This window comes from Cololabis saira, chromosome 11 (genome assembly GCF_033807715.1).
Source record: "Cololabis saira isolate AMF1-May2022 chromosome 11, fColSai1.1, whole genome shotgun sequence".
Lineage (NCBI taxonomy): Eukaryota > Metazoa > Chordata > Actinopteri > Beloniformes > Belonidae > Cololabis > Cololabis saira.
The window spans coordinates 35149043-35175896 of record NC_084597.1 but is presented as its reverse complement, the minus strand read 5'-3'; the positions used below and the strand labels follow the sequence as shown (position 1 = coordinate 35175896).

General features: G+C 44.1%; 1 pseudogene; it reads left to right on the top strand.

Moving 5' to 3' along the window:
• LOC133454465 (putative nuclease HARBI1) overlaps window positions 1–26502 on the top strand; it is a 36846-nt pseudogene extending 10344 nt beyond the window's left edge.
• The last annotated feature ends 352 nt before the right edge of the window (window positions 26503–26854 follow it).

The following is a 26854-nucleotide window of genomic DNA, read 5'->3' as shown; positions in this document are numbered from 1 at the left end:
CACATGATGCTTTGCACTTTATTGTTCCATGTTCCACTTTATTGTTTGCATGTTCTCCCCGTGTTCCCTTGGGTAGGTGAGCTACCCTCACAAAAACATGCAGCAGTCCTGGGCTATACATGCCCCCTCTGGCCAGCCCCGGTAACATGATCCTTCCACGCGCTACGTCCGGCTGGAGAAGCCCCACCCTGTCTGGTGAAAAGAAGCGGCCTGCTCACTCCTCAAGTTAAAGAGGAGACCTGAGCTCAGCCCAGGGTTGCCCAGGAGTGACTTAGGTAGGAGCAAATGGGGGGGAAAAATCAGGATAAAAATATAATACAAGAAACCCTGCACCAAACCCTGCACCACATAGTATGTTGACACTGACATGGACACCGATGGTCGCTGAACTTGTTCTATGTAGAGATATATAGCGCAGTTCTATATAGCCAATGCACTAAGCTTAAATTCAAATTACATTTAGCATATTATTTTAATTCAGACAAATAACAGCAAGTAAAGGTAGCTCAAATGTCAGGTTAACTCTTCCAACTGTTGTAGCTGACCTACAACAGTGGTTGTGACTTCAATTGTGAAGTAACCCAGTGTGATAATCCATGATCATAAAAGTCTTATAAAAAATACTGAGCATTGTCATAGTTTGGCTTCTCGTGTTCTTAATCAAAAACTGCTATGCCCACACCATTCAGGCTGAAATAAATTAATGCTTCACCCTTTGAGCAAACTATAATACTCTAGATGCATCTGGGTTTATTGAATTAGATTAGTGTGAAAGTGCTAATAAAAATAAATATTTTAAAGCGGCTAACTGTGTTTGTTGGACAATTTAATTTCGAGATAGTGCATGATAAATAAATCCATGTCTGCAATCATATCCTACAGTGGTTTATGAGAGTATTTTCCTTCCCTCGTCATCCAGTTGCTGTGATCAAGGCACGTGTTGCAGCCATGGCAGCATAATTCACAGCTGTCACTGCAGCCGAGTGGCTCAGGCCTCAGTACTTTAGGATTTAAACATGAAAAGATGTGATAACCAGCCATGCAAGAGAGGGAGAGATGGTTATATCTTGTCAACTCTTGTCAGACACAAATTTCATTGAAAAATGTAGAAATCATCTCACTTAGATAATCCACATTATCAAATCGCATTTGACACCTGTGTGACTGTCATATTACACAAACAACTAGATGAATTGCCTTTCATTTTGTAGAAAAATTGATGATCCCCCAAAAGACAAGAAGCAACGAGAGTTGAGCATCCTAACAGAAACTGAATTTATTGTACCGGTAATTTACTATAGTTGTCATTGTTAAGCTCCCTTGTAATGATAAGATGTGTAACATTACAGCTTTGTTAGTCTGTTAAGGAGGAACCATCCAGTCATTCACTGGTTACTGTTTTCTTACTGATCCTCATGCTTCATTCAGACATAAACCTGAAAGGTGCATCTATGATAACTGATATTTGTGCAAGACTGGACAGCACATCCAAACCCTCGTCAAGTCCTCGTCAAGTTCCTGGTTATAGCCATAATAGCTAATAGTGTCATCACACATATGCACTAAAAATATCACTTTTTGATGTAAGATTATGAAAACAATCACCTTGAGAAACAAACAAAATTAAAGCTGCAAGCAGCGATGAACAGGCCCTCGCACCCTTGTGCACGTTCAGGTGTGCTGCAGTGGAAGCGCTTGTATGACTTGCATGTAGATTCTTCAGGCCTGGACATTTAGCGGATGACTCTCTATATCAAACCATTCAAAAGTTATGGCAGAAAGTAGGAACTATCAGATATCGACCAATCAGATGAAGGGGCGGGGCTATTTTACACCAATTATGTTCAAGGACTCAAAACCATGTCCGATGACACGACCCACATGTGTTTATCACAACCCGTTCCAAAGTTATGGCAGAGAATAGGGACTATCAAATATCGACCAATCAGAAGAAGGGGCGGGGCTAATTCATGCCAATGAAGGTCAAGGACTCAAAATCGAGTCCGATGACACCACCCACGAGTCTATGTTAAACCATTGAAAGTAGGAACTACTGCATCAAATATGGACCAATCAGATGAAGAGGGGGCACCCTTTTTAGCATTTATCGTCGCCACGGTAACGCTTTTGTACTGAGAAAAGTAATGTGCATCGTTGCAGGATCGAGACGCACATTTTGATGTATAACACACCTGGGTGCACGTTATGGTTCGGGCCGTATTAACGGCCAAAGAAATTGCATAAATTGCGCCAAAATTACACGATTTTTTTCAAAATGGCCGACTACCTGTTCGGTTTCGGCCATGGCGCCAAGAGACTTTTCTTTAAGTTGCGACATGATACAGGTGTGTACCGATTTTCGTGCATGTACGTCAAACCGTATTGTGGGGCTTGAGGCACGAAGTTTTCTAGGGGGCGCTGTTGAGCCATTAGGCCATGCCCATTAATGCAAACCATTAAATATCAAATTTTTTGCCAGACCTGGCTTGCATGCAAAATTTGGTGACTTTTGGGGCACGTTTAGGGGGGCAAAAAGGCCCTCATTTAGTTGGAAAAATAAAAAAAAAGAAAGTAGGAAAATTCCTACAGATACAATAGGGCCTTCGCACTGTAAGTGCTCGGGCCCTAATAATTGCAGATTTTTTTTACACTTCAGTTGAAGACTTTTGAGCTTTAAGACACTTCCAAACTTGGCATTTTCTGATGACAATATGTAAATTTTGTTATTAACACAAAAAACCCAACAAGCAAGCTGCATGGCATTCATTAAAACGCCGGTGGATGCAGGGTCGGTTTTTTTGGTATTATGGGTGGGCCCAGGGCGCAATCCGAGTGGGGGTGCACGAGCGCTCTAAAACAAAAATAAAAAAATTGTGTGACAGTTCCATCTCAAATCTATTCAATGGGCCGTTATTGTCACATCAACTTGCTGCTGCTGAGTCGTATGTGTGTGTGTGTGTGTGTGTGTGTGTGTGTGTGTGTGTGTGTGTGTGTGTGTGTGTGTGTGTGTGTGTGTGTGTGTGTGTGTGTGTGTGTGTGTGTCATAAGAGCAGCCTTCTCCTCTCTCTGGACTTGCCATCATCAGTATCAATCATACAGTTGCACAAGATTTCGTATGATGATGTAATTAATGATTTTGCTGCAAAGAGGCTAGAAAAGTCAAGTTCTAGATTGCACTTTACCACTTTACACCTGAGAGCCAGGTTGAAAAATCTGCTACAGTCTTAGCACTCAATTCAGATAATGTGAATAAGCCTAATTGTATTTTTTTTTTTTTTATTCATTTTATTTTATTCATTAGTTATACATTTGAATGTGTGAAGGAGTAGTGTAATTTTCACAGGGGCTGTGCATTGATGTGATGTTTTTTTTTTTTTTCGCTGCACGGGGGGCGGGGGGGCAGGGGATAGACAGTTCGCCCAGGGCGCAAAACTAGCCAGGACCGCCTCTGGGTGGATGGAGGCAGTTAATATAATTAGCCAGCAAGCAGAAACTTTTATTGCAGCTCAAAGGCTCATAAAAATATTTTTCCTTCTTCATTTGGCTCTAAAGCTAAGAAAATGGCTTGTTGCGGATATGGGTATTGATGCAACACTGAGCAAAGAGGAAGGTCTGGACATTGCTGGTCTCTTTTTCAGAATATAATCTGTTACATCCATCCAATCACTTGATCATGTGTTGTATTAATTAATCTGATTGGAACATTTCAGGCTTTTTCCATAATAAAAGGGATCTGAGTCTGTTTCTAGGCATGACCCAGTCAGACTGCCTCAGCAAAATGTTGTAGAAATGCAGCAGCGGGTCAGTCAGACATGTTCAGTTATGGAAATATAGCTAGCAATATACTTTAATATACCAGCTTGAAAATATGTGAGATGAGTTGTTTCTTGGTTTTACATTAAACATTGTTCTACAACTCGTGTTGCGTACTGTATGTTACACTCAAGTAATCTCTGTGAGAAGATGTACAACATACCTGAAGCTACAGTACAAATCTCTGATATTTCAAACGAATGTGGGTTCATCCTCTCAAAATATCTAAATCAGTAAATAATATTGGTTGCTCTGAGAACAGGGGTGTGTTTAAACCGGAGATATATGTGCAGTGCATTTGTTCCAGGCAGTGAACAGGCATCTGGAGTGTGTTAAGTGTGCATAAGTCTAGATTCTGGAAAGTCTGGGACGTCAGACGCCACAGAGCACTCAAATATTCCCCCAGAGTGGAAGATGAAACAGCTGAGGCTAATTCATGAGATAATCTGCCAGCTGGGGAAACAGCAGCATGCCAAGTCCCCCAGAGTTTTGCTGTGAAATTACTTTCATTTGTAATTCATATTTCTTTGTGTGTGCATGTTTCCGGAGTGTTGGAACATTTATTTCACTGCTGTCACTGCCATGCTGGTAAAAGAAAAGATATTATAAACAAGTAATCGTTCTTTCAAAGGTAGCAAGAATTGTTTAAGTGAATAGCAACTTAAGACATAATTAAATTCAAGATGAATAAACAAAATGCTTTTTTTTCTCCAATCTTTTACATTTTTAGTGCAGCGCATCATCAGATGTTTTGTTTTGCAGCTCAGAGAATTCAGCTGAGAAAGTAGTTAATACTGTGGACATCTCTCCTGAATACTATTATTCAGGAGAACAAAACAATTCAGAAGAAAATGCATTTTTAAACGAAACAGCTTTGTTTGATCAGATGCAGTCTGACAGGATTTACAAAATGTAATAATTAGTTTGTATTATGAAAGAAAGCAAGTCATTACATAACTTTGGTGGACCCTTTTCTCTTCTGTGCATGTTTGCAACGTCCACCCTTATGACGCTGGTCCTGCACAAGATCTCTTCCCTCTTAAAGGGGAGTTTTTACCTCGGGGGTCATGTCTGGGTCTCTGGAAAGCGCCTACAGACAACTTCTGTTGTAATAGACGCTATATAAATAAAATTGAATTAAATTGAATTGTATGTGTTTACACATTTGCACGGTGGCTTAGTGGTTAGCACTGTTGCCTCACAGCAAGAAGGTCCCCGGTTCGACTCCCAGGCCCAGCAGGGATATTTCTGTGTGGAGTTTGCATGTTTTCCCCGTGCTTGCGTGGGTTTTCTCCGGGTACTCAGGCTTCCTCCCACAGTCCAAAAACATGCATATTAGGTTAATTGGTGATTCTAAATTGCCCGTAGGTGTGAGTTTGAGTGTGCATGGCTGTGTATGTGTATATGTGGCCCTGCAATGGACTGGCGACCTGTCCAGGGTGAACCCCTGCCTCTCACCTGAAATTAGTTGGGATAGGCTCCAGCAGACCCCCGTGACCCTGCAAAGGATAAAGCGGGCCGGGATGGTCTCTGTGGGCCCCCCCCCCCTTGTAGCTGCGGGCTATGAGACCTCCTGGCGTGGACGGCTCCCTGTTATTGTTTCCTCACCTGGATCCTCTGTGCTCAGCCATGTCTGCACCGTGTGTCTGTGTGTGTGTCTGTGTGTATAACCTAGGTGAATTGTAGTGTGCTTGTGTCTACGGGGAGGGGGGGGGGGGCATTAATAAGTTTTATGTTTATTTGTTTTATTTTAAGCACTTTGTGTTGCATTATGTGTATGAGAAGTGCTATATAAATAAAGTTTGATTTGATTTGATTTGATAATGGATGGATTGATGGATGAATGTGTTTACCTTCAAACAATTCATGAAACACCAAAAGATTTACTTATCTTATCCAAATAAGCATATTTGATCACTTCTGTTGACATGCATACTATATAAAACATTTGAAAAAATAGATACATTCTAAAGTAAAGTAATTCATTGACAAACGTCTAAAAGGGTTAAAGAAAAAAATGCATTTCACACTTCTTCAATGTCATTCTTAGCTTTGTTTTACAAATCTGGGAAACAATTACTGGTGAGATAGAAGCTAACTGGTTCTGTATGTTTAACTGTATCTCTAATGTCTGTATCGTTGGCTACAAAGCTGTCACTCTCAACAACGTTGATTATAATGTGTTGAAATAAATAAGACAAAACTTGCTACAAATTCCTTTGACCTCGCTGAGCTGTGGCAAAGTTTTTGAGGGTCTCTAATAGCCCATCTTTACCCTCCCTGTTTGTTGTTTTAATTACTGTTAGCTGTAACTGCATCCAAGGATTTGCCTTGATGTCTCTCCACAATTTACCCCAATACTGACCAGGCTATATCCTAAACTGTGTCTGTATCGGTTATCTGACATGATATACACCAATGAGCCACAGATGTGTGACTACTGAGAGGTAACGTAAGTAAACAATGCTCATCTCGTTATGATGACTATTCATACCCTCTAAAATGGCAACATCATTCCCCTAAAGTAGCACAGAGGATCCATTGCTAATATCCAAGACACGTAAGAACATTGTTGGATGTCCTCTGTCTGGTGCCCCAAGTGGACAAGTTACAATGTTATGACTGATCAGTGTATTTGCTTTCACCATACTAGTAAAGGTGGGAGGATAAAAACTGTCTCTGAATTGGTTTGTTCTTGTTTTCATTGCTCTGTACCGTCTGCCTGAGGGCAAAAATGCAAACAGAGTGTCCAGTGTCCTTTGTGATATGTTTTGCCTTTTTAATACATGGTCACTCTGTAAGTCCTCCAGTGAAGGGAGAGGGCAGCCCATGATTTTTGAGCTGTATTCACAACCCTTTGTAGAGCCTTCCTTTGAGCCACCATGCTACTGGTAAACCACACACAGAGGCAGTATGTTAGTAGGCTCTCTATGAGGCACTTGTAGAAAGACACCAGCAGTTTTTCCTTAATATTGTACTTTCTGAGGACTCTCAGGAAGTACAGTCTTTGCTGGGCCTTTTTGGTCAGCCCAAAGGTGTTCATGTTCCATGTGAGTCCCAGAAATCAGCCATCTTCTCCAGACAGTCTCCCCCAATGGTTGGTGGTGTAAGGTCCATTTTTTTCTTCCTGTAGTCTATTATGTACTCTTTTGTCTTTGAGGTGTTGAGGAGCAGAATGTTCTCCCTGCACCACACTGACAGCCGGCCCACCTCACCCCTGTAGGTGGACTCGTAGCCTCCTGAGATGGGCCCCACCACGGTGGTACTGTATCACCAGCAAACTTCACAATGGTATTACTGTGATGGGCAGAGGTGTAGTCATGTGTGTACAGAGAATAGAGCAGGGGGCTCAACACACAGCCCTGCGGAGACCCAGTACAGACGCTGAGGGCAGTGGATTTGTGTTTTCCCACCCTCACTCTCTGCTGTCGACCAGTCAGGAAGCTCTTAATCTACATGCAGGTGGAATGACGGAGACCCAGGTCCGCTAGTTTGTCAACCAGTCTGTGAGGGAGGATGGTATTAAAAGCAGAGCTGTAGTCCACAAATAACATCTGTAAATGGGCCCCCTGCTGGTCCAGGTGTGACAGAGCAGCATTGTGGTTACAGCGTCCTATGTAGATTTATTGGCTCTGTAGGCAAACTGGTTGGTATCAAAACCGGGGAGGAGAACTGCAGTGATGTGACCCAGGACTAGTTTTTCAAAACACTTCATCACTACCGGGGTGAGTGCCACTGGCCAGTAATCATTGAGGTTTGACATTTTCTTGGGTAGGGGGACTATGGGAGAGGATTTCAGGCAGGATGGGGCAGTGGACAGGGCCAGGGACTGGTTGAAGATCCGGGTAAAAACACCAGTCAGCTGATTAGCACTGTCTTTCAGGGTGTTCAGTCTTAATGTGGGGTAGAGTGTAACCGGCCTCAGATCTAGGGGAATCTGGGTCGGCACAAGCGATACACAGGCAAGGGTGCACTATGGATCCGGGAAAAATGAGGAATAGGACACCTGCCAGCAGCGATATTATATGTGTGATTTATTACTAACAAAATATTTCTTTTATCATTTACTTTCAATATCAACTTCACAATAATCACAAAATACTGTTCAAATACTTACAAAAATACAATAAACCAAATTGTGTCAAAGTACTCTTGATGAGACAAAAATAAAGTGCAAAACAATATATTCAGTTGTCTTAATCCCAAATACTTTATACTGTTAATAATCAGATTCCATCAACAAAAATAATAAAATATTTCTTAAATCAAATACTTCTTTATCTTCATTACCCCAAGGGCCAATCCCAATGTTCACCCTACTTTCTACCACTAGCCCTCACTCACCACTTCACCCTCAAAATGAAGCCACAAGCGGTAGGGCCCTTGTAATCTTCCCTAGGGATTGGGACACCACTTGCTACAACCACTGCGTGGTTTACGTTCGGGTACGTAAGCGGCTGCGTAGTTACGTTTGCACATACGTCACACCATATCAGGAAGCCGAGAGCTAAGAGCTGTTTTAATTTCAGCTGTAGCGCTGTTAATATGCCACTTTATTAGGGCCCGAGCACCTTCAGTGCGAAGGCCCTATTGTATCTGTAGGAATTTTTCTTTCTTTCTTTTTTCTTCTGACGAAAGGAGGGCCTTTTTGCCCCCCTAAACGTGCCCAAAAAGTCACCAAATTTTGCATGCAAGTCAGGCCTGGCAAAAAATTTGATATTTAATGGTTTGCATTAATGGGCGTGGCAAAATGGCTCAACAGCGCCCCCTTGAAAACTTTGTGCCTCAAGCCCCAGAATGCGGTATGTCGTACACGCACGAAAATCGGTACACACCTGTATCATGGCGCAACTGAAAGAAAAGTCTCTTGGCGTCATGCCCGAAACCGAACAGGAAGTCGGCCATTTTGAATTAGTTGTGTCATTTTGGCGAAATTTATGCCATTCCTTCGAAAGTTAATTCAGCCCGAACCGTAACGTGCACCCAAGTGTGTTATACATCAAAATTTGCATCTCCATCCTGCGACCACACGCATTACTTTTCTCTTTCAAAAGCGTTACCGTGGCGACGCTAGACGCCAAAAAGCGCGGCCACCCTTCATCTGGTTGGTTCAGACAGAAAAAACTTTGCGCCTCAAGCCCCATAATACGGTTTGACGTACATGAACGAAAATCGGTACACTCCTGTATCATGTCAACACTAAAAGAAAAGTCTCTTGGCGCCATGGCCGAAACCGAACAGGAAGTCGGCCATTTTTAACATTCTGAATTAATCGCGTAATTTTGGAGCAATATATGTCATTCCTTCGAGAGTTAATTCAGCCCGAACCGTATCGTGAACCCAGATGTGTTATACATCAAAATGTGCGTCTCCATCCTGCGACTACACGCATTACTTTTCTCTTTCAAAAGTGTTACCGTGGCGACGCTAGACGCCAACAAGCGGACCCCCCTTTCATCTGATTGGTCCATATTTGATAGTTCCCCAAAAGGCACCAAATTTGGCATGCAAGCCAGGCCTGGCGATAAATTTGATCTTTCATGGTTTGCATTAATGGGCGTGGCAAAATGGCTCAACAGCGCCCCCCGGAAAAACTTTGTGCCTCAAGCCCCACAATACGGTTTGACGTACATGCACGAAAATCGCTACACACCTGTATCATGTCACAACTAAAAGAAAAGTCTCTTGGCGCCATGGCCGAAACCGAACAGGAAGTCGGCCATTTTGAATAAATTGTGTCATTTTGGCGAAATTTATGCCATTCCTTCGGCAGTTAATTCAGCCCGAACCGTAACGTGCACCCAGGTGTGTTATACATCAAAATGTGCGTCTACATCCTGCGACACCACGCATTACTTTTCTCTTTCAAAAGTATTACCGTGGCGACGCTAGACGCCAAAAGGCGCGCCCCCCCTTCATGTGATTGGTCCATATTTGATAGTTCTCCAAAAGTCACCAAATTTTGCATGCAAGCCAGGCCTGGTGATAAATTTGATATTTCATGGTTTGCATTAATGGGCGTGGCTTAACGGCTCAACAGCGCCCCCTAAAATACTTTTATCTGCCATAACTTTTGAATGGTTTGACATAGGAAGTCGTGGGTGGTGTCATGGGACTCTGTAATGAGTCCTTAAGCTTCGTTGGCCTTAATTAGCCCCGCCCCTTCTTCTGATTGGTTGTCCCGATTTCCTGCTATAACATTGGAATGGTTTGACATAGAGAGTCGTGGGTGGTGTCATCAGATTCTTTATGGAGTCCTTGACCTTCATTGGCCAGAATTAGCCCCGCCTCTTCTTCTGATTGGTTGTCCCTTTTTTCTGCTATAACTTTTTAATGGTTTGACATAGGAAGTCGTGGGTGGTGTCATGGGACTTTGTACTGAGTTCTTAAGCTTCGTTGGCCTTAATTAGCCCCGCCCCTTCTTCTGATTGGTTGTCCCGATTTTCTGCTATAACTTTGGAATGGTTTAACATAGAGAGTCGTGGGTGGTGTCATGGGACTCTGTAATGAGTCCTTAAGCTTAGTTGGCTTTAATTAGCCCCGCCCCTTCTTCTGATTGGTTGTCCCGATTTTCTGCTATAACTTTGGAATGGTTTGACATAGGGAGTCGTGGGTGGGGTCATCAGATTCTTTATGGAGTCCTTGACCTTCATTGGCCTGAATTAGCCCCGCCCTTTCTTCTGATTGGTTGTCCCTTTTTTCTGCTATAACTTTTGAATGGTTTGACATAGGAAGTCGTGGGTGGTGTCATAGGAATCTGTAATGAGTCCTTAAGCTTCGTTGGCCTTAATTAGCCCCGCCCCTTCTTCTGATTGGTTGTCCCGATTTTCTAACTTTTGAATGGTTTGACATAGGAAGTTGTGGGTGGTGTCTTTTCTGATATGCTTATGGGGGGCGGTGGCCGTGAGTGCGAGGGCCCGTTCATCGCTGCTTGCAGCTTTAATTAGGTTTTAATATTCTTTCAGGCGTAAAAGTAACCGTTAAGATCCTCAACCTGGGCTGAGAAGAGCCGCCGGCGATTTATGGTTCCGAGTTAAATCGACGCAGAGCCTACGGCGTAGGTTACGCGGCGACGCGCACCGTACGGCGCACGTCGCCGCACGTCGCCGCGTAACCTACGCCGTAGGCTCTGCATGGGTGTAACGCGGAACCATAAATCAGCCTTTATTCTGGCGAGATCTGAAGATACAACGCAACAACGAGCAAGCGTGTGATTATGTACATTCACTAAGTGAATATTATGACAGTAAAATATATATTTCTCACTAGAAATGTAATCAAAACGCATTTTTATGCAGAAACTAACTCAAAATATTGATTTTATTCACTAAAAATGAGAAAATGTCCGCCATGTTTTTTTGTTTGATTCAGTCTGCAAATGATGACGTAAAGCATTCTGGGAGTTTCTCTAGCCCTCAATCGGCGAGTCAGCATCTGAAATCCCTCGCTTTTAAGGGCTAGATTCATACTCCCTACACCTCGTTATGCCCACTACCCTTACATGCAAAGAGGAATTGGGACACCACTACCCTCACGGGAACGCGCAAAATTTAGGGTTAGGGCTGAAAAGAAGGGCTAGGGGGTGTATTGGGACTGGCCCCAAATGTACGTTGAAAATAACTCAAACAGTCACACAAATGCTGCACCACGTGTGCTCTCTGTGTGGTAACATGGTGGGAAACTCCACCCGGGAGCCACCATTATTCAACTCAACAATGAAACTTCTCCTTCATACTTACATTCGGTACACTCAAAATGTTTCTAACCATATTATTGACAATTCACATAGGCTAAGTTTTAAACAACTTTAAGAATATTTAGAAATAGTTTAAATTAATACCTGTGAAGAATGGGGAACAGGACACGATTGTTAGTGTTGCTTAGCGGGCAGCGATTTATTACTAACTGTGTATGCGTGGGGCCAATACTATACTGTGGTGATCCCTTTGTCATTCACAGGGGCACATGAGCACCATTTACTGACTTGGCAGTCTAATAAGATGTAGAATCGCGTTGAAAAGCGTCCAATAGTTGGAGCAGTTCTAATTAATCTTTAAAAAATGGGGGGGTGCGTGTTTTAGGGCAAAACTGAAAATAGAGGCATTTTCTGAACCCTCTACAGGAGATTGGTCTCATATTGATACAGAAATTTGGTACTGATTTTAAATAATCTCTACAGAGTTGATTGGTTTATGCTAAATTGTATTCATTCTAGAGATTGAGTTAGCAATCATAATAAATGTAGAGGAAACAGTAAGTGACAGAAATTTAAAGCTGCACTATGTAGAAAAAAAGTTTTTTCTTCTTATCATTCATACTTTGTTATAACTTTTTCTGATTGAGATGCTAATTGAGTGCTGATTCTGGGTATTGATCCTACTCATGCCACATGGAGCATGTCATTTCAGACAGCAGTTTGTCTCTCAAAGTGCATTCTTTTTGTTGCTCATCTTTTTCTCTCCCCTGCCTTTTTCACAGCGGACATTTTGATTTGTCACAACAGGAGAAGCACAGGTGTTGCTAATAACATTAACCGCAGATCACATCTGTGACCTAGGCAACCATGGCAGTGTGACAGTGAGGTAAGCTGCTCACTGTCAAGTTCATAAACGAAGCGGCTCGTAAAACGTAAGCCTTGTCAAATGTCCTCGGCAAAACATCTACTGTCAAGAGGTCATTTTTTTCCAGCACTCAGGGTATTCCCAGCTGTAATTTTTACTGCATGATCTCTGAACTGACCTGTGCATCTTTCCGGTTCTGTAATTGGTTCCCTGGAAGCCATAGGTCTTTGACACGCTGTCATTTGACTAGTTAGCTATATATTTACGTCACTCATGGCCTTTGTAGGGTTTTTTTTGTTACCTCATTGGCACTGTTTTGGACCGCATTACCTTCAGCACTTCTTCCTTGTCCTCTGACCACATAAAATCATGCCTTTACCTTCCTTTTAAACTGTCTTGCAAAGCCTAATGATCTTCTGTAATTAATTTGCCTGCAAATGAGTTGTGCTTTAGCAAGGATTCATTTAATCCCATGTTTAACTGATGTCATGAAACTCTTTGCAGAAAAAGGCGTCACTGTGATTTTCAGGTTTACTGTGACAACATTTGAAAATATTAGCGCTGACTCACTGCACAGTTTATCTCCATTAAATCACAGACACCTTCCCAGTCATTCTAGCTCAACATTTGGCTGAATTCAGGCTTTTCTTCATGCCCTGAAGGAGAGAAAACAAGCAGCTCAATACTCAGATCTGAAGAGTGAGAAGTGGAGAGGATTCTGAATCTTCTGCATCACTTATGGATTCTCTTTTCGGGTGAAAGCAAACACCACGGGATTGTTATCTTACCAGTTTTTTTCTGTTTGCTTGTCCTTTTTTTCACTGCATGCCATCCATCATTTAAACATATTAGATAAAAGTCCAGTGAAATATGACACTGAGTACCACATCACAGGAGAGAGGGGGTTACTAAATGATGGCTGAATATAAACTTTAAGTTACAAAACATAAACAGATTATCAATAAATAATAACATTGAGATATACCTGCGATGAAAACAAGAGGTATATCTCATCTTTTTAAGTGGGAGAACTTGCACATTTTGGTGGCTGACTAAATAGTGTTTTGCCCCACTGTACAGTAGGCCTATATGGCAGTGGCTGCTCTGCAGGATTTCCTTAGGTTTGACCTTTAAAAAGAAGAGCGGTCCCCCACAAGCTCAGCAACCTTTAGCAGCTTTTAAAAAGCTGCTCTGAATCATCTTTCATATTCACACAACGTTGGAAGAGAGCGCTGTCTCATCTCAGCCAATATTTCTTCTTCACACCTCAGTCGCCTACAAGCAAGGACTGAAATATAACCACTCGTCGACTTTATGGCTGCTCTAAGTCTGTCGTGTTGCTTTCGTCTCTTCTGGATCATGAACATATCATCCTTGCAGTTTACAGAGAAGCCAACACAGAGTGTCTCTTTGTTCAGTTTCACTTTGCAGGAGCCTTTTGTGAGGATTATACCGTTTCTGTCCACGTCTTCACACATATAATATCAAATTTCCCACCGTAATCAGCTCTCTCTTGCTTACTCCCCCTCTTTTCTGTTGGTAACAATAGAGTGAACTCAACAGTATCAGATAAATATTTATAAGTAGATTTGAAAGGCTGAACTCCTTTTTCACCCCTCGGCTGAATTCATTCTGGAGCTAAGATAAGAGCATTTGGCCTTGCATTGTGGGACAACTGGCAACCCTTCAGCATATTCTTTTAACCCGCAGGATGATCCAGCAAACCTTTATAGAAGCATCTATGTGTGGAGTTTGCATGTAGTAATAATAATAATAATAATAATAATAATAATAATAATAATAATAATAATAATAATAATAATAATACATTTTATTTGTTAAGCACTTTTCATAAAATAATCTCAAAGTGCTACAGATACAAAATAAACAAAAAGGAAATGTTCTCCCCCGTGCTTGCGTGGGTACTCCAGCTTCCTCCCACAGTCCAAAAACATGCATAGTAGGTTAATTGATGATTATAAATTGCCCATAGGTATGAGTTTGAGTATGCATGGTTGTTTGTTTATCAATGTGGCTCTGCGATGGACTGGTGACCTGTCCAGGATGAACCCCTGCATCTCGCCTGAAATTAGCTGGGATAGGCTCCAGCAGACCCCCGTGACCCTGCAAAGGATAAAGCGGGTATAGATAATGGATGGATGGATGGTCCCACGCATGCAAAAAAAAGTTGTCAATCGAAGCAAAACATAATATGCAGCCTTTAAATTCTTCACTGATCAACTTTGTATTTTGAAAAAACAAGAAACAAAACTTGAATTGAATGGAATAAAAACACTTAAAAAAAAAAGATTGGAGAGTAGGGAAGAATGGTAAGTTTACAGGATTTACAAGCAACAGTCTTCTGGGAGATTTTACAATCAACAAGTTAGCTACTGATGGGTGTCCCTCACCCCAGACACTTCCTTCAGCTCCTTCGAGGGGACTCCGAGGCGTTCCCAGGCCAGCCGAGAGACATAGCCTCTCCAGCGTGTCCTGGGTCTTCCCCGGGGTCTCCTCCCGGTGGGACATGCCTGGAACACTTCCCTAGGGAGGTGTCCAGGAGGCATCCGATACAGATGCCCAAGCCACCTCAGCTGACTCCTCTCAATGTGAAGCAGCAGCGGCTCGACTCCGAGCTCCTCCCGGGTGACCGAACTCCTCACCCTATCTCTAAGGGAGCGCCCAGCCACCCTGCGGAGGAAACTCATCTCGGCCGCTTGTGTCCGCGATCTTGTCCTTTCAGTCACTACCCAAAGTTCATGACCATAGGTGAGGACAGGTGCGTAGATTGACCGGTAAATTGAGAGCTTCGCCTTTCGACTCAGCTCCCTCTTCACCACGACGGTCCGGTACATCGACCGCATAACTGCGGACGCTGCACCGATCCGTCTGTCAATCTCCCGCTCCATCGTTCCCTCACTCGTGAACAAGATCCCGAGATACTTGAACTCCTCCACCTGAGGCAGGACCTCTCCACCCAGAAGGGACGCCACCCTTTCCCGGTGGAGAACCATGGCCTCGGTCTTGGAGGTGCTGATTCTCATCCCTGCCGCGTCGCACTCGGCCGCAAACCGCCCCAGCACATGCTGAAGGTCCCGGTCCGATGAAGCCAACAGGACAACATCATCTGCAAAAAGCAGGGATGAAATCCTGTGGTTCCCAAACCGGATCCCCTCCGGCCCCTGGCTGCGCCTAGAAATCCTGTCCATAAAAATTATGAACAGGACCGGTGACAAAGGGCAGCCCTGCCGGAGTCCAACATGCACCGGGAAAAAGTCTGACTTACTGCCGGCAATGCAAACCAGACTCCTACTCCGATCATACAGAGACCGGCCAGCCCTTAATAGAGGGCCCCGGACTCCATACTCACTGAGCACCCCTCACAGAATGGCACGAGGGACACGGTCAAATGCCTTCTCCAGATCCACAAAGCACATGTAGACTGGCTGGGCAAATTCCCATGAACCCTCGACCACCCTGCGGAGGGTATAGAGCTGGTCCAGTGTTCCGCGACCGGGACGAAAACCGCATTGTTCCTCCTGAATCCTAGGTTCAACTATCGGCCGTATTTTCCTCTCCAGTACCTTGGCGTAGACCTTCCCGGGGAGGCTGAGAAGTGTGATCCCCCTGTAGTTGGAACACACTCTCCGGTCCCCCTTTTTAAACAGAGGGACGACCACCCCGGTTTGCCACTCCAACGGTACTGTCCCCTTCCTCCATGCGATGCCGCAGAGGCGTGTCAACCAAGACAGCCCTACGACATCCAGAGACTTGAGGTACTCAGGGCGAATCTCATCCATCCGCGGTGCCCTGCCACTGAGGAGCTTATGAACCACCTCAGTGACCACGGCTTGGGTGATGGATGAGCACGTCCCCGAGTCCACACTCTCTGCTTCCTCAATGGAAGGCATGTCAGTCAGCTTGAGGAGATCCTCGAAGTATTCCTTCCACCGTCCGACGATGTCCCCAGTCGAGGTCAACAGGTACAGTTCCCCCACACCATAAACGGTGCCGGCAGAGTACTGCTTCCCCCTTCTGAGACGCCGAACGGTCCTCTAGAATTTCCTCGAGGCCGACCAAAAGTCGGCCTCGCTTGGCCTGCCGGTACCTATCTACTGCGGCAGGAGTCCCACAAGCCAACATAGCCCGGTAGGACTCCTTCTTCAGTCTGACGGCATCCTGTACTTCCGGTGTCTACCACCGGGTTCTAGGATTGCCGTCACGACAGGCACCGGAGACCTTGCGACCACAACTTCGATCTGCCGCGTCGACAATGGAGGCTGAGAACATGGTCCACCCGGACTCAATGTCCCCCGCCTCCCCCGGGATCTGAGTGAAGCTCTCCCGGGGGTGGGAGTTGAAGATGTCCCTGACAGAGGGCTCGGCCAGACGTTCCCAACAGACCCTCACAATCCGTTTGGGTCTGCCCGGTCTGTCCAACCTCCTCCTCTGCCAGCGCATCCAACTCACCACCAGGTGGTGATCAGTTGACAGCTCAGCCCCTCTCTTCACCCGAGTGTCCAAGACATGCGGCCGAAGGTCAGATGAAACGACAACAAAGTCGATCATTGACCTCCGGCCTAGGGTGTCCTGGTGCCATGTGCACTGATGGACACCCTTATGCTTGAACATGGTGTTCGTTATGGACAAACTGTGACTAGCACAGAATTCCAACAACAAAACACCGCTCGGGTTCAGATCGGGGAGGCCGTTCCTCCCAATCACGCCTCTCCACGTATCACTGTCATTGCCCACGTGAGCGTTGAAGTCCCCCAGTAGAACAATGGAGTCCCCAGTTGGAGCACTATCCAGTACCTCTCCCAGGGACTCCAAGAAGGCCGGGTACTCCGCACTGCCGTTCGGCCCGTAGGCACAAACAACAGTGAGGGACCTTTTCCCGACCCGAAGGCGCAGGGAAGCGACCCTCTCGTTCACCGGGGTGAACTCCAACACATGGCGACTGAGCTGGGGGGCTATAACCAAGCCCACACCAGCCCGCCGCCTCTCACCCTGGGCAACTCCAGAGTAGTGGAGGGTCCAGCCCCTTTCAAGGAGCTGGGTTCCAGAGCCCAAGCTATGTGTGGAGGTGAGCCCGACTATCTCTAGCCGGTATCTCTCAACCTCATGCACAAGCTCCGGCTCCTTCCCCCCCAGCAGGGTGACATTCCATGTCCCCACTGCGGGGTTTTAGTCCAGGGATTGGGTCGTCGAGGCACCTCGCCACGACTGCTACCCAGTCCACATAGCACCGGCTTCTCATGGTCTTTCCTGCGGGTGGTGGGCCTACGGGACGGCGGACCCGCGTCGCCGTTTCGGGCTGAGCCCGGCCGGGTCCCACAGGCAAAGACCCGGCCACCAGGCGCTCGCCAGCGAGCCCCAACCCCAGGCCTGGCTCCAGGGAGGGGCCCCGGTGACGCCGATCCGGGCGACGTAACGGTCCTTGATTTAGTTCTTCTCATGGTGGCTTTGTGAACCGCTCTTAGTCTGGCCCGTCACCTAGGACCTGTTTGCCATGGGAGACCCTACCAGGGGCGCAATGCCCCTGACAACATAGCTCCTAGGATCACTCGGGCACACAAACCCCTCCACCACAGTAAGGTGGCGGTTCAAGGAGGGCTGAAGGAAACCATGTGACTCAAATGGAGTCTGGTAAAATATTTTAAAAACAATATATATATTGGTAACATTATTACAAAACACGTTTATTCCAGACAAATTGTTTGTTTTTTTTTGTTTTTTTCGGGGAGAAACACACATGATTCCTCTGAACTGCCGTTAAACAGCTTAATCACAAACAGGCTGCAGTGATCGGTGTTTTTGAAAAAGTCAGCAGAGAGCATTCACAAAGCACACTCATCGACTTCATAGGAAACTTATTTAGTAAGGAAATCTGCTCTCGGCTGTGGTAAAACCTCTAAGATAGAGCTTAACTGCAGAGAGTCTTAATGCTCCTCTGTGTTTGTTATTTGTGTGTGCTTGCTGCTATCCAGCCAAATTTTACGGTCCTGACCTGCCTTTTTTATGTCCCTTCAAGCTTAAAAATCACACATCCTAACTTACACATCCTATTTAAGGTGTGTCAAGGCAATTAACCCTCAAATGGAAAATTTCCAGATGATTTTTTTATTCTGGCACATGCAGGTAAAACACATACCTGCATCCAGTACATAGTAGTAGTCTATAAACTATCCCCAGAAAATGTATGTATATCTAATCCATCCCAGAATCAGAAAACATTATTTATCATGGAAGAAATGCAAAGGTGATGATATGAAACCACTGTGTTCCATTTAAAGTAAACTGGCTAAACTCTAATTATGTAAATCTCAGCATGTATATTAATTCTATCCCCACTCTTGCGTTTTAACTTCGAACTGTTAAGGTTCACAAGCAAGACAGAGGGTAGTGAGATATTGCCTGCAGATCTTATAAGACCAATAATGTACTGAGAGTTTGAAAGGTGACATTAACAAGTTATGAACTATGTCTCTGTGGAGATATGAGTGAGGAAAACCTGTTCATTGTATGTTTATAGAGCTTTTATTTTGAAACTACAACAATTTCCATCCATCCATCCATTTTCTATACCCGCTATATCCTTTGCAGGGTCAGGGGTCTGCTGGAGTCTATCCCAGCTAATTTCAGGCAAGAGGCAAGGGTACAGGTCGCCTGTCCATCCTGCAACAATTTGTGCTATGGATTTCATCATAGCTGTTACACGTTCTGTCATGAGAAAAAAGAATACCTTATATAGAAGACGGCTTATGACTATAGCTTCTGACAAAAACCCAAAATAACCCCCCCCCCCACCAAAAGAAATCACAATTTTCCAATTTATATTTGCATTTAAGCATCCCTTACCATTGTTATCAGCAGGCTACTTTTGACTAATCCAAAATGACAGCTGGGTCTGAATATAATAAATGTCACTCCATTTTTGTTCAATGGGATCATTCAGTCAGTATGATATCAGGCTTTAGTCATCTTGTGGTGAGCTGCTAAATTTAACCAACCCACATTCGTTCTGGGGGCGTTGAACGCTGCCATTTTGAAAAGCGTAGCGTAGCGTCTCTGAAGTAAGCATGACGTTTCCCTTGGCATCAGTGCTCTTACACATCAACACAGCAATGCCTGATACCAGGGCCAAGTGCTGCTGCACGCCTGCTGAACAAAGTCCACACTAGGCACTTTTGCCTTACAAATGTTTTCGCCTCTGAGGCTGCAGTTCAAGTTTTTTGTAAGTCTTGCGTGACACCACTGGAGAGAACATGGTTTGACTTAAAATATCCTTTTTCTAAGCCCTTCGTGTTGGCAGGAAAAATACTAAAAGATGTTATAGTCAGTGGTTCTACAACAGTGGTTTGTGAAACCGGATGGGCTCGGATCATCCACTCATCACTTAATTAACCGTATCAAAAATACGGTTATATAAGTGTTATATTATTTCACTGTGTTGAGCTTAAGCAGGTATGTGACAATCATTAGAATCTTTGTTATTTAGCCGAGTAGTAGTTAGTTTTTTTATCTGTGTTTCTGAAGCTGCGGAGGAGGAGAAGTAACAGAAAGTAACGGTACTGAAAGAAAAGAGTAAAATGACAATAAGATCAGGGGAAAGGTGTATAAGGAGTGTCTGAATAAGTTTATCTGTTCAAATAGCCTTGGCTGTTGGGACTTGATCTCATCTGTAAGCATACAGTAAAAAGGTACATTTATTAATGGATACATTATATATAAAATAAATAAATAAAAATGAAATGAGAAGGCAATACCACTAGAGGCAACTACATGGTTTATTGAGGTTGGAATATAGTGAGTTTTTAAAGAGGTGTAATGAATTAAGTTTTCTTATATTGATGGGTAGGTTGTTCTAATCTGATGGGGCTTTGAATTTAAAAGCACGTCTGCCAATTTCTTTCCAACGTTAAAGGAACGAAAAAGAAGGGTTGCTGAGTGTTTCTCAGAGAAGAATATGAGGATGTATGTGGAATCAAATATTGTTTTAAGTAAGATGGATAACTAAAATGGATACATTTGAATATGAGTTGGAACCAGTGGTGTCTTCTTGAGCTGACAATACAGTAAGTGAAATAAACCGGAGGAAGAATTAAACTGAACTCAAAAGCAGGGGTTGTGCAGAACAGAACAGAACTAAAAGCTGCAGCTATTTTTATTTTATTTTTTTTGTGGGTTTGGGTTTTGTAAACAATTTGGAAGGTTTAAATTGAAAGTGTGTTCAATAATAATCGAAACCAAATCAAGTGACAGTGTGTGTCATTCTTTGTGTGAAGTCAAGGACATTTACAGTCAATAGATTTATTCCTTATTCAGGGTCAATTAATACCTTTTTGATAACTGTCTATTCCTCTCAAACTGGAGCATCATTTGCAGATGTGGTGACTTTAGACCAGACCTGGGCATTGTACGGCCCCCGGGCCACATAGGGCCCTTTGATTGACTCTGACCGGCCCGTGTAAGGTTATTTGGAAATTACAAAATAAACATATTTTCTAATTTTACCTCATAGTGAGCTAAAGCTGCATTGCTTTTATTTTGAAGGTCATTTTTCATTCACGTACAGAACACAATGACGCAATATATGTAAATTGATACGTGCAACATCAGGTCACATCTTCACACGACTTCAGCCCGCAGAAATGTCCGCTCGCGCTAAAAAAAGAAAGGTTAATGCCGAATGCAGGATTTTCAACAAAACATGGACTGCTAAGTATTTATTTACTGAAGTCGGAGGTAAAGCCGTGTGTTTAGTTTGTGGAGAGCAAATCGCCGTGTTTAAAGATTACAATTTGAGTCGGCATTACGAGACGAAACACGCGGAGAAATACAAAAACTTCACTGATGCTGGAAGGGCGCGGACATCGGAAGCTTTGCTTGCTAAGCTACAAAAGCAGCAGGGCTTTTTTACCAAGCTTCACGCATCCAGGGATGCAGCATCCAAGACCAGCTTTGTGATATCCCACAAAATCGCTAAAAACAGTAAGCCATTCTCGGAGGGGGAGTTTGTGAAAGAATGCTTGGTGGACTCTGCAGCACTTATATGCCCTGAAAAAAAAGAAGCATTTGAGCAAGTCCCGCTGTCCAGGCGAACCGTGACGAGAAGGATCGAGGACATTGCGGGGAATCTGGAGCTTCAGCTGCAACGTGAGGTGGCAAGTTTTGACTTCTTCTCCTTGGCTTTGGATGAGAGCTGTGATGTCCGTGACACAGCTCAGTTACTTGTACTTGTCCGTGGGATAACGGACTTCAAGATTACGGAGGAGCTGGCAGCAGTGCGGCCAATGAAAGGGACTACGACGGGGAGCAATCTGTTCACGGAAGTAAATGCGTGCTTGGACACGCTGGGACTTAAATGGGACAGACTGGCAGTTGTCACAACGGACGGTTGTCCAAATCTGACCGGGAAAAATGTCGGACTTTTGAAACGTATGCAAGATAAAAGTGACTGAAATCGACGCAGATCACAAATTGGTATTTTTGCATTGTATTATACATCAGCATGTGTTGTGCAAGTCAGTGCTAAAAAATAACCAGGTTATTGATGTTGTAACTAAAATAGTTAACTTCATCAGGGCACGAGCATTGAATCACAGACAGTTTGTTGCACTTTTGGAGGAGCATGAGACTGAACATAGTGACATTGGCTACCGCACAACAGTCAGATGGCTTAGCCTTGGCAGAGTGCTAAAAAGAGTTTGGAACCTGAAAGCAGAGATTCGAGAGTTTTGTGAAAAGAAAAACAAAGACATCCCAGAGCTCTCAGATGACGTCTGGATGGCAGATTTTGCATTTGCTGTTGATGTGACTGCACTGATGAATGAACTGAACACCAAACTGCAAGGCAAGGGCCTTTTTGTTCATGAAATGAACAGCTTGGTGAAGGCGTTCATGAGAAAGTTGCAGTTTCTTTCAAGCCAACTGGATAGCAACAGTCTCACTCACATGCAAACCCTGAAAGAAGTCACACCATCAGCTGATCACCTCTGCAGGTATTCATCCATGTTGGGAGCACTGCATGAGGAGTTTTCAAGGAGATTTGAAGATCTCAGAAAAATCGAGGATGAAATGCACATGATTTCCTCTCCCTTGACCTGCAGTGTGGATAATGCACCCATTGATGTTCAAATGGAACTCATTGATCTGCAGTCTGATGCTGTGCTGGCGGAGCACTTTAAGTAGGGATCACTGGTGGATTTTTACTCTTCTCTCAAGGAGGAGAACTTTCCAAACATTAGGAGACATGCTCAAAAGATGTTGGTTCTCTTTGGCTCTACCTACATATGTGAACAAACATTCTCAGTAATGAAGTTCAACAAATCCAGGTATAGATCCTCTCTCACTGATGATCATCTGTCAGCTTTGCTTCGCATCTCCACCTCAGACATTCAACCTGACTTTGATGCACTCGTTAAAGCCCAACACAAGAAGAACTGAAAATCACTAAACGAGGTGGTTAGATTACAAATATACAAAATTTACAAATTACTTTTTCTCAAAATCACAGTTCAGTGACAATTGTTATGATGTATCTTGCTTAATATTTGGAAGGCAAAGATAATATTGTGATGTCTTTAGAAAGCTACCATCACATTTTGTTTACCATTGTTGTTGTTGAATAAATTACATTTTTTGCAGGGCAACTTCTCTTTTTTATTGCTTAATCATAACCAAGGACGTGCGGTCAGGGGAGGCTGCCTCACCTGTCATCATGACAAGTAAAAAAATAAATAATTATAACATCAAATTTATATTAATATTTGTCCACTGATCTTTATCTATGTAATTTAGAACATTTTTTATAGTCAAAATTGCAGAATTTGCATGTTCAAATACGGGGCTGAAACGTGAGCTGCGGCAGCAGCGAGCCGAGCCACCTCTGATTGCGCAATCCTTCACAAACTAGGTTAATACGTGCGATTGGCGCGTGCTGGTTGCCGTATCTCTGCATGTCGCCAATATAATGTTTGCAGATACATTTATATACCCGGATTGCTGCCGGGTTGCCGCGGCAGCAAGGCGCAAAGCGGCTTTCACCTATACGCGGTTTGCGCCGCGCACACACGCCGGGATGGGCGTCTCTGTGAGTCTCTGTGAGGAGCTGTGGGATGAGACTGCAGGCCTATCGGGATATCAATGAAAAGCTACAAAAGTGGAGAGAAATCTCGCAGAATTTGGACATACCTGGTGTGTTTAAAAGTGGTAGAAATCTGATATTCTTTTGCTCTTTTAACAATAAAATGTTCATTTAAAATAAAATATAGCATTTACATGCCTCATATCAATTGAATCATTTATCAATATATGGTTATGAAACTTTTTTTCGGTCGCCAAGCAACAAATATACAGGGGTGTCTCCCTGCATGAACACACCTGATTCTAATCATGGGTTGTCATTAACTTGTCATCAAGGTCTGGTCAGTTCTGTTGCTGACACAGCTCCTTGTATCATGGTGTGCTGAAGCAGGGAAAGATCTAAAACATGCTGCATAGGTGCTCTCCAGGACCGGAGTTGGAGACCCATGCGCGCAGGCGCGCCCTGCTCTGCTCCGTCTCTGCTCCGTCTCTGCGCCGAGTCTGCGCCCACTCGCCGCCGGCTCTGCTCCACCTGCGCGGACTCTGCCGAGTCTGCGCCACCCCAGCGGTGTTGCCGCGTTCTATGTGAAAAAGGCTTTAGAGTTTAATGTATGTAAGTGACATATTTAGTTTCGCTGATGGCTTCGCTGACATAAAACCGCAGTGAAAAAGGTCAGGGTGAGGCAGACAATACTCTGCCGCCCTGAAGGGGGCGAACCTGAGTCCACGGCTGCTCGAGGCTGCTGTTCTTCACGCAGAGTCAAGTACTGCTGCCAGTGTTGCCAACTTAGCGACTTTGTCGCTAGATTTAGCGACTTTTCAGACCCCTATAGTGACTTTTTTTTAAAAAAGCGACTAGCGACAAATCTAGCGACTTTTTCTGGTATTAGTGGAGACTTATCTGGTGTTTTGGAGACTCTGGCTTGAAACACCTATTGTTCTGCAGTTACTGTCCTCAACGTGAGCCCCTCCCCCGTCCCAAAGCACTTACAGGCGGTCAGTCTCACAGTAGCCTCGCGCAGCAGTCCCAGCTGCAGGCAGAGCAGAGAGGAGACCCTCACCACTCCGCGTCCAGACTGCAAATGAAATGCGCTTGCGCAAAGCGGCCGCTGGCTTGCAGAGCGGGATATAAATGTAAACGTTTCTTCGCTGTCACACAAATAAATCACCTAATTTGACCATGGATGTATTAAATAACGCATTTGACTCACACAACCTCAGTCACTTCTCCTTCTTTGGGTTAAGAAGACTAGACGCATCAACGGGTTAAGCAGACTAGACGCATCAACGGCGTATTGCTGCCCTCTACTGATCATTATTCAAGTCTTTGTCAGTTTATTATATTTTCCTTTGTAGTCCAATACTGTACAGATAATCCAACAGTTTCTTCATTTTAACCTCAGTCACTTATTCACCTCGTCACTGTGTGTGTAGCCTACCTTTCTGTGACATAAGATCTTGCTAGCTAGCTCAGCATGGCTCAGTCTAAACTCTTCAGTAAGAAGTACAGAAAGGAGTGGGAATCAAACCCTGAATTTAAGGGCTGGTTGAAGCCGTTTATTGGTGAAAATACACGGGTATACTGCATGTACTGTAAGTCCGATTTCTATGCCAAACTTTGCGACATTAAAAAACACATGTGAAAAACACAAAAACATACTCAAAAGGCAAAGCCTTATAACAGCTCCAACCAGAGCAAGCTGCCATTAATTATTAAAAAAACAGACTCTGCAAAAAAGGCTGAAGCCACCATGGCATTAGCTATTGCTGAACACTGTTTCATGCTGGCATGTGACCATATTGGGGAAGCATGTAAAACTGCTTTTTCAGACTCCACTGCTGCGACTCACTTCAAAATGCACAGGACAAAGTGCACAGAAATGATTAATGGTGTTCTAGCACCATACTTCCTGAAAAAGTTGGCCACAGATGTGGTGACCAGCGTTTCAGCCTCCTCCTCGATGTGTCCACCGATGTTAGTGTCTAAGTACCTGGGGGTTGTGATAAGGTACTTTAGTGACACCAAGCAGACAATTGTCTCAACATTTCTGGGGCTTGTTGAGCTAGAGGGAGGAGATGCCAGATCTATAGCCCGTGCTGTTGTGGCTTTTCTGGAGAAGTGTAGCCTTAAAAAAGAGAAACTCCTGGATAGGGACTGACAACGCCTCTGTTATGACGGGGATTAACAATGGGGTCCATAAAGTGCTGAAGGAGGAGTATGGCCTCAAAGATCTTGTTCTTATTCGCTGTGTGTGTCACTCTCTGCAGCTTGCTGTAAGTCATGCTTCCAATGACACAATCCCCCGTAGTGTGGAGTACTTGGTACGGGAGACTTATAACTGGTTTTCAGTGTCTCCAAAGCGCAGGGAGGCCTACAAGGCCATATATGAGACCATCAACTGTGGGGAGAAACCCTTACAGATCATTAAGGTGTGTGCCACACGTTGGCTCTCCATTGAACCAGCAGTTTCACGCATTTTGGACCAGTGGGAGGAGCTTAAACTGCATTTCGCAGTCACCAAGTCCAGTGAACACTGCTACATGGCTGAGGTTTTATACTCCATGTACAGTGATCCTCAAAACATTTTGTATCTGACTTTTTTGAAGTCAGTGCTGGGTGAGGTACAGTTGGCCATCAAAGCTTTTGAGGGAGAGCAGGTTGATCCTCTTAAACTTCTTGACAGCTTGGTTAGCCTTATCAAGTCTGTGAGTAGCAGGGTGCTGAATCAACTGAATAATGTTGATGCACTCAAAGGGCCAATTGATGGATACATCAGTCCCAAACCGTACCTTGGTTACCTGGTCGAGTCAAAGGCAGCTGAGCTCCACCTTGCGCCTGAAGAGGAGAACAATGTCCGAAAGCGGTGTGTAGCTTTCACCATCTCCCTCACTAATGAGTTGAGGGTGAGACTCCCGGACAACATTGAAGCATTGCAGTACATGTCAGTTTTCAATGTGGAGGAAACTCTAAAGCACAACAAGAGCCCTGCAGAAATAACCAAAATAGCCAAGCTCCTTGGTTATTCTCCTGCAGACGTAGTCTGTTGTCTCTTTTTGGTCCATTTAGATTGTTAATGTTGTCAAGTTAAAACCGTCTATACAAAAAAATGTTAAACATGTTATTGTTGTTGCAAATGATGTTCATGGTTTACTGTGACTTGTTGTAGGCTCCTACAGGTAAGTGGAGTATTATGTTATAAATGAAAACTCGGAGGACTTCCGGTGTAGCGACTAATGGACTAGGACGTGTTTTTTTGAGCTCCTGCAACAACCTTTAAAAATATCTATTTTTGGTACAGCTTTTTCATCTTCCTTCGGTTTATTTTTCCCGACCTTCATTATTTTACTTTGGCCCCGTATTTTTGCCGACCAAAATGCCTCCAAAACTCAAA